This window comes from Callospermophilus lateralis, chromosome 8 (genome assembly GCF_048772815.1).
Source record: "Callospermophilus lateralis isolate mCalLat2 chromosome 8, mCalLat2.hap1, whole genome shotgun sequence".
NCBI classification, from domain to species: domain Eukaryota; kingdom Metazoa; phylum Chordata; class Mammalia; order Rodentia; family Sciuridae; genus Callospermophilus; species Callospermophilus lateralis.
In genome coordinates this window covers 55,896,897-55,907,074 of record NC_135312.1, presented here as the reverse complement: position 1 = coordinate 55,907,074, position 10,178 = coordinate 55,896,897, and positions in this window count along the sequence as shown.

Below are 10,178 nucleotides of genomic sequence, written 5' to 3'. Positions count from 1 at the left end.
TAAATATGTTTTCATTTCTGTTTTTACAAGAAGAAAAGTCGGCAAAATGGAATCTGAAATCCTCATTGTTCAAAGCCACTTGGGCCCTTAAGACAGGGGTTCTACTGTTTCTGAGCCAAGAAGGCTACGGGTAGAAGGACCCGATGTGCTGGCCTGTTCAGGGTAGTCCCTCTTTATACCTTGTTCTGGCACAATTGTTGATAGCATCCCCCTTCACTCCCACAGGATCTCTCTTTGCATGATGAACCATGTTCTCCCTGGCTCTTGGTGTCTTTGCCAAGCCTGGATGCTCCCCTGCCTGCAACCTCTAGTGATCACACCTCCAGGGAGCTGCCACAGGATAAGGCACAGCTACTGCCAGGATCCACTGACACCTGTCCCCATTCACTCTCTGGGGCAGTGTCTTCTCTCTTCTCACATGTCCCCACAGCTCTGCTCTCTTTTCTCCCTAAGTCTTTTCAATCTCTTAGATTTTAAGAAAGCAAAAACCTGAATGAATACGCCATGAATACGCCTTCTAGTAACTTCTGGGTTCTACCTATCCCCAGACAAAAAGGCACAAGAACCAGAATTCTAAGAAGGAAAAAAATATATATACAAGTAAATATAAATAAGTATCTCAATAAAATATCCTTCCAGGTTTGTATCCTAGAGTCTATTGTTAATGACTGGCTCAGAATAGATCATCAACGAACCCTGCAAGAAGAGAGAAAAGAGGATGCCAGGAGGGCGCTCACATTAGGAAAGAGGAATAATGAATCATCTCATGAGTTCCACAGACAAAGCCACAATGAAACAGCTTTCTCCAAAATTGTATACTTCTTCCTCCCCACTTTTTCTGCTTAAAGTGTTCAAACCATGCCTGCCACCTACCTGCATTGTGACTTTTGGAACTTGTATTGAATGTTACTAATCCTGAGTATCCTAAATTGTGATAATTATACCTATATCTTTGATTGACTAGGATTAAATTAAAACAATGAAACTAAGTCTTTGATATAATGCCCAACACCGAGAAAGTGCTTATCATCCTCAGCAAGTGTGTGAAGGAGGAAAAAGGGGCCTATTATACAGAAAACAATGGCTTACTATGTGTACACATATGTTTGCTTATATGAAATTTGAGCTTGAAGCATAATCATGTTCCATAAATATGATTGAATGAATTATAATTACACATGTACATTTTTCCAAAGAAGGAATTTTAATCATTAGCATTCTCCTTGCTATCTCTGAACAGCATAAGAGCAGCTGCTCCCAACCACAGAGGGGAAATTATTTTATATTTGAGGGTATGGAGTTTTCTATTTATATTATAATCTATTGCATATTCTGGTTTTCTCTTTATTTTATTTCAATCTTTCAAATGGTTTCTAACACTTCAGTATTTGCCACCCCAGGCTCCTATCTGAGGCTGATAAAGTCAAGCTGACCACTATCTGTATTGGTTACAAATAAAAGAATATGGTGATGCTGGGTGTGGCGAGTGCCTGTAATCCCAGCGGCTCCGGAGGTTGAGGAAGGAGGATCCTGAGTTCAAAGCTAGTCTCAGCAAAAGCGAGAAGCTAAGCAACTCAGTGAGACCCTGTCTCTAAGTAAAATACTAAATAGGACTGGGGATGTGGCTCCATGGTCCAGTGCCCCGAGTTCAACTCTGATACCCGCCCCCCACCAATAAAAAGAAAAAGAAATATGGAGAAACAATATGGTAAAAACAATCAGTAGTATAGATAATACACTTAGTTGCTTTATCATTAGTACAATTGGAAGCAATTCTCTTAATCCAGGAGCTCAATTTATTAAGTGGCAGCCAGCTGGACCTCAGCTCCATTCCCTTCTAACAGGCTGTTGACAGTTCTCTTGGTAGGAGAGTGCAGCTGTCTGTAGCCATCAAAAAAGGATTTCAGTTTCTGCCAGTAGAGGGTGCTACAGTCCAACACTTGAGCTGATACTAACAAAAGAGGCAGTGAGATTGTAGCAATGCATTGCATCATTTTTTGCTGCATTGTATTGTGATGTATTAAACTGTGTTACATTAATTTGTGTCATTGATATGGATTAATGTGGTATTTAATTGGATTTTCTCAGAGAAAGTGCTTTTATTTACTATTATATTTTTAAATTAATGCCAATAATCATTTCCTTAATAGTGGCTAAAACTGAACCACAGCAAAGCCTAATTCACCTCAAGAATTCATCAGACTTATTTTCAGACAGAGCAAGTTTAGTTGAAAGAGCACAATGATTCGGTGTATCTTGCCTCTTCAAAGCCTAGAATATTGCTTGTACACAGTGTTCACTCAAGAACATATTTGAAAGAATTAGACATTATTCTATTTCATGTATACTATCATCTGAATGAATAAAGCAAATTACATAATCAAATATTTCTTCAAGTGGGTCCTCTGTTTGCCATAGTTAAATTATCTGTGTGTTTATTTAAAATGCTGTCTCTTAAAGTACCCTAGACCTAATAATCCAGGTCCCTAGTAAGGTAATGGTGGAGGCAATGGAGAATCTGCATTTTTAGTAAGTACCTGAATGTGTACATTCAGGTCACAGGACCACTGGCTTAACCCATTCTCCACCTCATTTCTTCATTTGAGGAATTACTGAATTAGCTCAATCAACTCTTTGGTACAGTGGCATCATCACCACTTATAGGGGATAGAAAATGTCTGTCCTCCTCATAGCAGAAGAAAAGCTCAGCTGGAATGAGTGAGACTCGTACTTTCTCACATTCATCACTGTCTAGAACTTTCATGCTCAGCCACCAGCAGCAGCCCTGGATGTAAAGGTTAGAGGACTGGGCACTGGGTCCAGCTGTGAGGCTGGAGGAGAGATTTTTACCGAGGTAGAAAAGACAGAAGCAGCAAACAGCACTCTGTACCCTATCTCAAAGTCTGGTCTTGGAATCAGCAGCATCAGCACCACCTGGGAACCTGTTAGAAATGCAAGTTTTCAGGTTTTAATGTGAATATACTTAATGAAAACCCTGTGCATGGGACCCAGTTTTCTGTTTTTAGCAAGTCCTTGGATGACACTGAATGAAGATGCTGGAGTTTGAGAACCAGTACCCTGTTCTGTGTGCAGCCCTCCAAGACCAGCTGAATCTCGAGAAATTGGCGTCCTGGTTCTTGATTTATGTAAGACTTGTGGGCTTCTGGATATTTAGTCACCATATAGTTAAGCTTCTTTCCTGAATTGACCAGGATCTTTAGCAAGAAGCTCTTCTTGAAAAGTCTCAGAAACTATTAACTGATAAAAATACATTAGTCACAAATGCTTATTTGCCTTGAAATACCACATTTCTTTGAAGCAAAAAAGATACTATTATCATTTTTGTTATAGCTTCCATGCAACTCAACAAGGTGGAAAGGATTCAGTTCTGTTAAGATTTGGAAAATATAGTCCTTTTAGAATTCTCTATCAGAACGTATTGTTTGTTAGGTTCAAAGTTACTCCCTAAATATGATACTATCCTAAAATGGTTCATATGCATGAATAGAAACCTTTAAGAAGGGCTTTACTGTATGTCTAGTAAACTACAAAATAAATCAATCATCAGCAAAAACACTTCCTTCTTTAACAAACATCCAATAACTTGAGAACAAATTAAAATAAAATTTATTATCATATCTTTCACCCAGTAGTATATTCCAAAACAAATATAATTGTGGCATTTATTCATTCAATCAATCCACAATTATTTGTGAGTGTTTACTGTACTCCAGACACAATGGTAACCACTAAGATTGCAGCAGTGAACAAGAAAAAAATCCCTGTGTTCGTGAAGTTTATATTCTATTGAAAGGAGCTAGACAATCTACAAATAGAAAAATTAAAGAGCTATGATTGCTATAGAGAAAATACATCAGGGAAACATTGTAGGCAGTGTGGGGCTGGGGCTACAACTTTAAGCAGCATGGTCAGGGAAAGTCTCTCTGAAGATGACAATTCAGCAGGAATTGGAGATAAACCATGTGTATGTCTCATCTGGAGGAAATGTGTGTAAGGCAGATGGAACAGCACTGTAAGCTCCCAAGGAAGGGCAAGAGGCCAATGTGGCTAGAACCAACTGAGCAATAGGGAAAGTTCTAGAAAACAGGCTCAGCTATTCAGTGAGGACCCAGTTAGAGCCTTGGCCATTGTCAGGACCTTGACTTCCACTGTGAGTGAAATGGGGAGCCATTTGAGCTTTTAAAAACAGTGTGACTGAAATGATGAAACTTTTATCTCAAAATGACTACTTTGGCTACAGTGCTGAGAATAGACTGTGGAAGTGGAACAGAATAGAAGGGGTAGACCCATTATTAAACTTTTCAAAATCCAAGGACAAGACAATATTGCCTCAACTAGAAGCCTTCATATATTAATTATAGAAAAATTCCCGGTCTGATAATGCCCACGTTCCTACCCTACCTGACTCTGGTCTTGATGCTTCTTGGTTTCTTCAAACTGCACTTTAGTATGCCTTGTGAATTTTTCTGGATAGCTGCGTGATGTACTGCCTAAACTGAGCTTCACTTAATAGGCCTTCAGCTATTCAGTGTGAAGTGTAGGGAGGGAAGAGTCTTCCCCAGGAAGGACTGAGGCCGCACACAGGAGCAAGACATGTGGGCCTTTGCAGTTTGACTGAGGAGAAGAGGATTCCTCTTCTCATGGATGTGTGTGACCCTTTAGCCCCTCCAGGGTTGACAGTTTGGGAGGCCTCAGGATAAAGCACCCCAGGTTCAGGCCTGGACATCAGTCACCCTCTCCCCAAAGAACCCAGCAGCAGTGGAAGTGGTGAATATGAGGGTTGGGGAAAATATAGAAGGACTGGGTTAAGATTCCTCTCAAAATCTAGAAGACCTACAAAGGGATTTTGCATGGGGGATGAGCTCTGTTCTTACATAGTTAGGAACAAATGCCAAGGAATTGTGGAGGTCACCATTAAACCCAGGTACAGCCACGTTTTACTCACGTGCAAGTGTCCGCACCTCCTTTTACAGTAGTCTCTGGGTTAAGACAAATGGTTAGACCTAATAAAGTTAAGAACATGGCAACTTTCAGAGGTGGTAAAAAGGCTGGGTTGAAGTTTTCAGTGTGAAAAGCCATGAATAGGTCTGAAGTAAGAACAGGTAGAAAGGAGAGATGTATATCCTGAAACTGCAGGTTCAACAGTGCAGATCACAGGTTCCAACAGCTTCAGGTTCTCCAAATTTATAAAAGAATGGCAAAGAACCAAGACCCTCACTGGGAGAGATCAACAGGAAGCAAGAACCTTTCTGGCTACAAGATGGCAATGGAAATGTGACCCTTACAGCTTCAGGTTCCAGAAACTTCTACCAGTAGGAACCTGCAATTCAAAAGCTGATAACTGCTAACATGGAATTTGGAGGAGAGGTGCTGATGTGTCAGTTAATTCCTTCTTGTTCACCCAAAGGCAGAATTACTCAGAAACCTGAAGCCTGGAAACAAATCTTGAGTACGTGCCTACCTCAGCCTTCTGTAATAAGTGGTCTCAGGACCTGAATCTGGACACACAAATCTAAACTTCCCAGCACAATGAATATACTTGTTTCCCAACTCCTATTCCTGCTATCTTCCTTCCCTTCTCCTCAGGCCTTAATTCTTCTATGGTGAATACTAGGGCCTTGGGGCTGCTGGTAAGGTGGTTGTGGATTGAGATTCATATATGAAATTAGACAGGAGAAGAGCTGCCCCCCGTGTAATCCTCCCCCATTCTTTCTCCCTCATGTGCTGTTATGAAACAACACTGGTCCTAGAAGGATGCTGTAAAAATTAAAACACTGTTCTTCCCTTTGCCCTTAATAAATATAGTATTTGGAAACTTATTAGATTCAAAGTCTTTTTAATTGCACGCCACATCCTGACATCAAGATCATAAATTCATTTCTATGTGTGCACATGGGTGTGCATGTGTATATGTTGGAAGGAAGGCAGGGCAAAATTGGCAACCACCCCAGGCATTATAATGGCAGCTAACACACATGCTAGCTTTATGATAGAGTCAAGGCTTCACAAACCATGTATACTAAGCTTAACCATTTAATCCTCATAATTAGATGAAGAGTGGATAATATTTTCATCATTATTCTTGTTTCCCAAATTGGAAAGCTAAGACACAAGTATATCAGGAGAGGATATGGGATTTTTATCAAGGTTGTGAGTACTACAATCCCTGGGCTGCAGGGTCCTGCTCCCTAGAGTCCTTTTAAAGGGCCCCAGACAGGTGAGACCACCTGATCCTGAAATTCAATTCTACTAATACTTTTAGAAAATAATTTTTTTTACAGAAGCTTCTTTGTTCAGAGTTTTGCTTGTAGGAACACGTTAGGAAGTTGGACCTTATGCCTGCAAGATAGAAAATGACAGACTAGGGGAATGGAATGTCACATTTCAAAACATCTGGGGAATATAAACTTAGAATATTGAGTTTCTTCAACTTCTTCCTTCCTTCTTTTCAACTACAACTTTTTTTTTTTTTAATGTCATGCTTCTACATAATCCAAGACCAAAAGAAAGCAATCCCTCCCTTGCCACTAAACCATAGATTTGCTTGGCACTGCAGGGACGAAGATCCATTTGTCTGCGGGTGGTCAGTCTTGAAGGGCCAATGCACTTAAAACACTGAAGAGAGGGTCAATCTGACATTATGAAGTTCCAGGAAGTATCTTTACATCTGCAGTAATTAAATAATGACAATTGGAGTCACCATTTAATGAGTAGTCACTATTGGTTGGACAGTGTCATGTGTTCTCACTGATCCATAAAATGACCCTGTGGAGTGTTATCCCCAATCCACACCCCAGGAAATAGAGGCGTCTGCATTCTCCCCCTGCTGCCTTCATTCTAGCTATACTTGCTTTATCCGAGTCTTTTCATTTTCTCTGGTCTTTCCTGCCACAGGTCTTTGTACATGCTGTTTTTTCTGACTATAATGCTCCCTGCATACACACACGCACTCCTAATTTACAGAACTGATGTAAATGTGTAATTATACATTCGCCAGTGTCATTTGAAAAGGATTATTGATTCCTCAGTTGATACTCTGAGGTCCATAGAGTATCTTGCTGACTATCATATTGTTAGAAATTAGTGCAATACCATAGACATGGCTTGGACTCAATAATACAGATTGTGTTAGTTAAGTTACCCAAACTGGCAAAACCGCAGTTCACACTCAGTTCAGTCTAGGCCCAAAGACTAATCTCTTAATATTGTGTCATGTTGCGTCCAACATACCCACATGAGTTTAGGAAAAGAAATCAATTTTAAATTAAAAACCTATAAAGCAATGCCAAGAAGATGGAGCCTGGCACTTGACAACCCCAACATGATTGCAAAGCACAGGGCTTGGGGTGAATGATATTGCAAGATCTTTGAACTTTTGAACTTGTGGAGATGTTCTGTCTCAGTCTCTGTCATAACTCTCTCTATCTAGAAATCTGTGGTGTTGGCTTCGCCCCATTCTTCCTATTCTCCCCTCACATACACATTTAATTTCAGTTGCCCTCAGTCCATCTTTATCAGTCCCACAGGTAGAGATAATAGAACTAGATCAGATTACAATGGTATGTAAGTCAGAATGAAAGAACAAAACTTCAAACCAACCTTTCTTCTAAAATAGTTTTCATCTTTCCACAGTCTACGTTTTTCTCCTTTAGCTCCATCCCTCAGTTACAACTTTTCCATTCAGTCCTGGAAGCACATATTTCTTGCTTTCAAGATCTTTATCCTCTGCTTCTCACACTTCAGTAAAGAGCAGTCACAGTGGCCATTCATTGTATACCTGTATATGCCAGGCATGTAGTGTGTGTGTGTTTCACTCACATCTCCTGTGTAATACTATCAAACTGTCATTTTACAGATGAGGAAACTAGGGCTTCAAACAGTTAAGTAACCAAGGTAGCAAATCCAGTAAGAGTAGGACCTGAATTTAAATCACATCACATCTCCTGTCTCTAGTGTTCTTTCTGCCACACTACAAACTAGCTAGAACATTTAGACTTAGCTTTTAAAAGTTCAAAATGAGTAATTTAAATGAGTAGGAAATTCAATTAAAAAGTAAGAAAACTAATTATATCTAATGGAAGGGACTATTGACTCATATGAATACAAGAAGGACTATGTCAAGCTACATACCTATTTCTTCATTGTTTCTCTCAATCAAACTTTCTCCCCTCTTTGTATTCCTCCTCCCACTTATTCCTGCATAAAGAAAGTTAATAGTATTTCACTAAATAATTACCTGGAAGTAATATAAGAAACTGATTTTATATTATCCCTTAAAAGAAAGGTTTTTTAAAAAACATTATTGAATGCCTACGTTGTGCCAAGTAATTTTCAAATGCTAACTCACAACAAAGCATAAATTATTATTTGCATTTTGAAGGTAATGATTATTCCCAATATTTTTCTTTTCTTTTTTTTTTTTTTTTTTTTGGTACCAGGAATTAAACACAGAGGTGCTTACCCACTGTACCACATTCCCAGCCCTCTTTATTTTTATTTTTTTATTTTGAGATAGGGTCTTGCTAAATTATTTAGGCCCTCACTAGTTTGCTGAGACTGCCTTTGAACTTGCAATCCTCCTGCCTCAGCCTCCCAAGTTGCTGATTACATGCATGAGTTACTCCCAATTCTTATCCTTTAAGTCCTACCCATCTCTTTGTTCCCAGCCAGCAAATTCTCAATTGTTTCAGTTTATAGACTTATACTCTTCAAAACTGTTGAGGAACCCAAATAATTTTTTGTTTTGTGTATTATATTTATCAATACTTACCATGTTAGAGATTAAAACTGAGAATAGTTTTTAATATTTACACTTTAGTTTTTTAAAATAAATTCATTGCATAACAATTTTATAACATTTTAAGAAAAAACTGTATTTTCATGACAGGTATTGAAAAGAGCCCTTTTTATAGTTTACAATCTCTTTAATATCTAGCATATCTAGTTTAATAAAAACCATCTGAATTTTTATGCATCTTTATTTAACCATGTGTAATATTGAAAAAAATTATCATATGCATAGATAGTTGAAAGAGGAATATTTTAATAACATTTTCTTTTTTACAAACTTTAGATAATTGTGGATATTCTTCTTTGATCTTATACCAAAACTCAATAAGTGGTAGTTTCTTAAAGCCTAGTTGCAATGCAGAATCTGAAAACAATATCAATGAACTCTTTACTTATCCAAGGATCCTCTTATGGAAATATAAAGAGAAGTCACGGATTGGAAAATTTGTAAATCATATTTGGTAAAAGGTTTATATCTAGGATCTATAGAGTTCTTAAATTTCAATAATATGAAAACAAACAGCACAATTTTTAAATTGTGTAAACTACTTCAATAGATACATCACAAAATAAGATATGTGATGTCAAAAAATTACATAAAACATACACAACATAATTAGTCATTAGAATAATGAAAATTAAAGCCAAAATGAGATACCACTACATACTAAATGGAATTAACAAAATTAAAAAGGCTACTCATACCAAAGTGTACAATAATTAGGATTCTCATATACTGCTGGACAAAGTCGCATTCTTGGTACAGTGAGCAGTGTGTCAATTTCATAATCATATACTGCTGGACAAATGGAGGAGGTCAGGATTACAAAAGGAAGTGAGAATACTTCTAGGAGTAATAGACATGTTCATTACCTTGATTGTGATATTGATTTCAGGATTGTGATATGTGTGGGTGTATATATACACACACACACACACACAAAAGCAAATTGTATGCTTTACATATGTGCAGTTTATTGTATGTAAACTAAACCTAATAAACTTAGTACAAAATAAAAAATCTAATTGTTCAAGGAGAAGATTAAATAAAAATACTCAGCATATTTCTCTTCCTAGTTCTTCATTCCATATTGACAAGCAATATAAGTTTATCCATACAATCTGGCTATGAAATTCTTTCCATTTTTACTATCAATGCCTGCAGCTAGACATAAGGGAGATTACAAGAGAATACATAGAAAAACGTTGAGGTGACAGAAATGATCTTTATCTTGATTACAGTGGTTATAGTGTATATATTCATCAAAAGTCAAAACTGCACACTTAAAATGAGTGCGTGTGTGTGTGTGTGTGTGTGTGTGTGAGAGAGAGAGAGAGAGAGAGAGAGAGAGAGAGAGCATCAACTC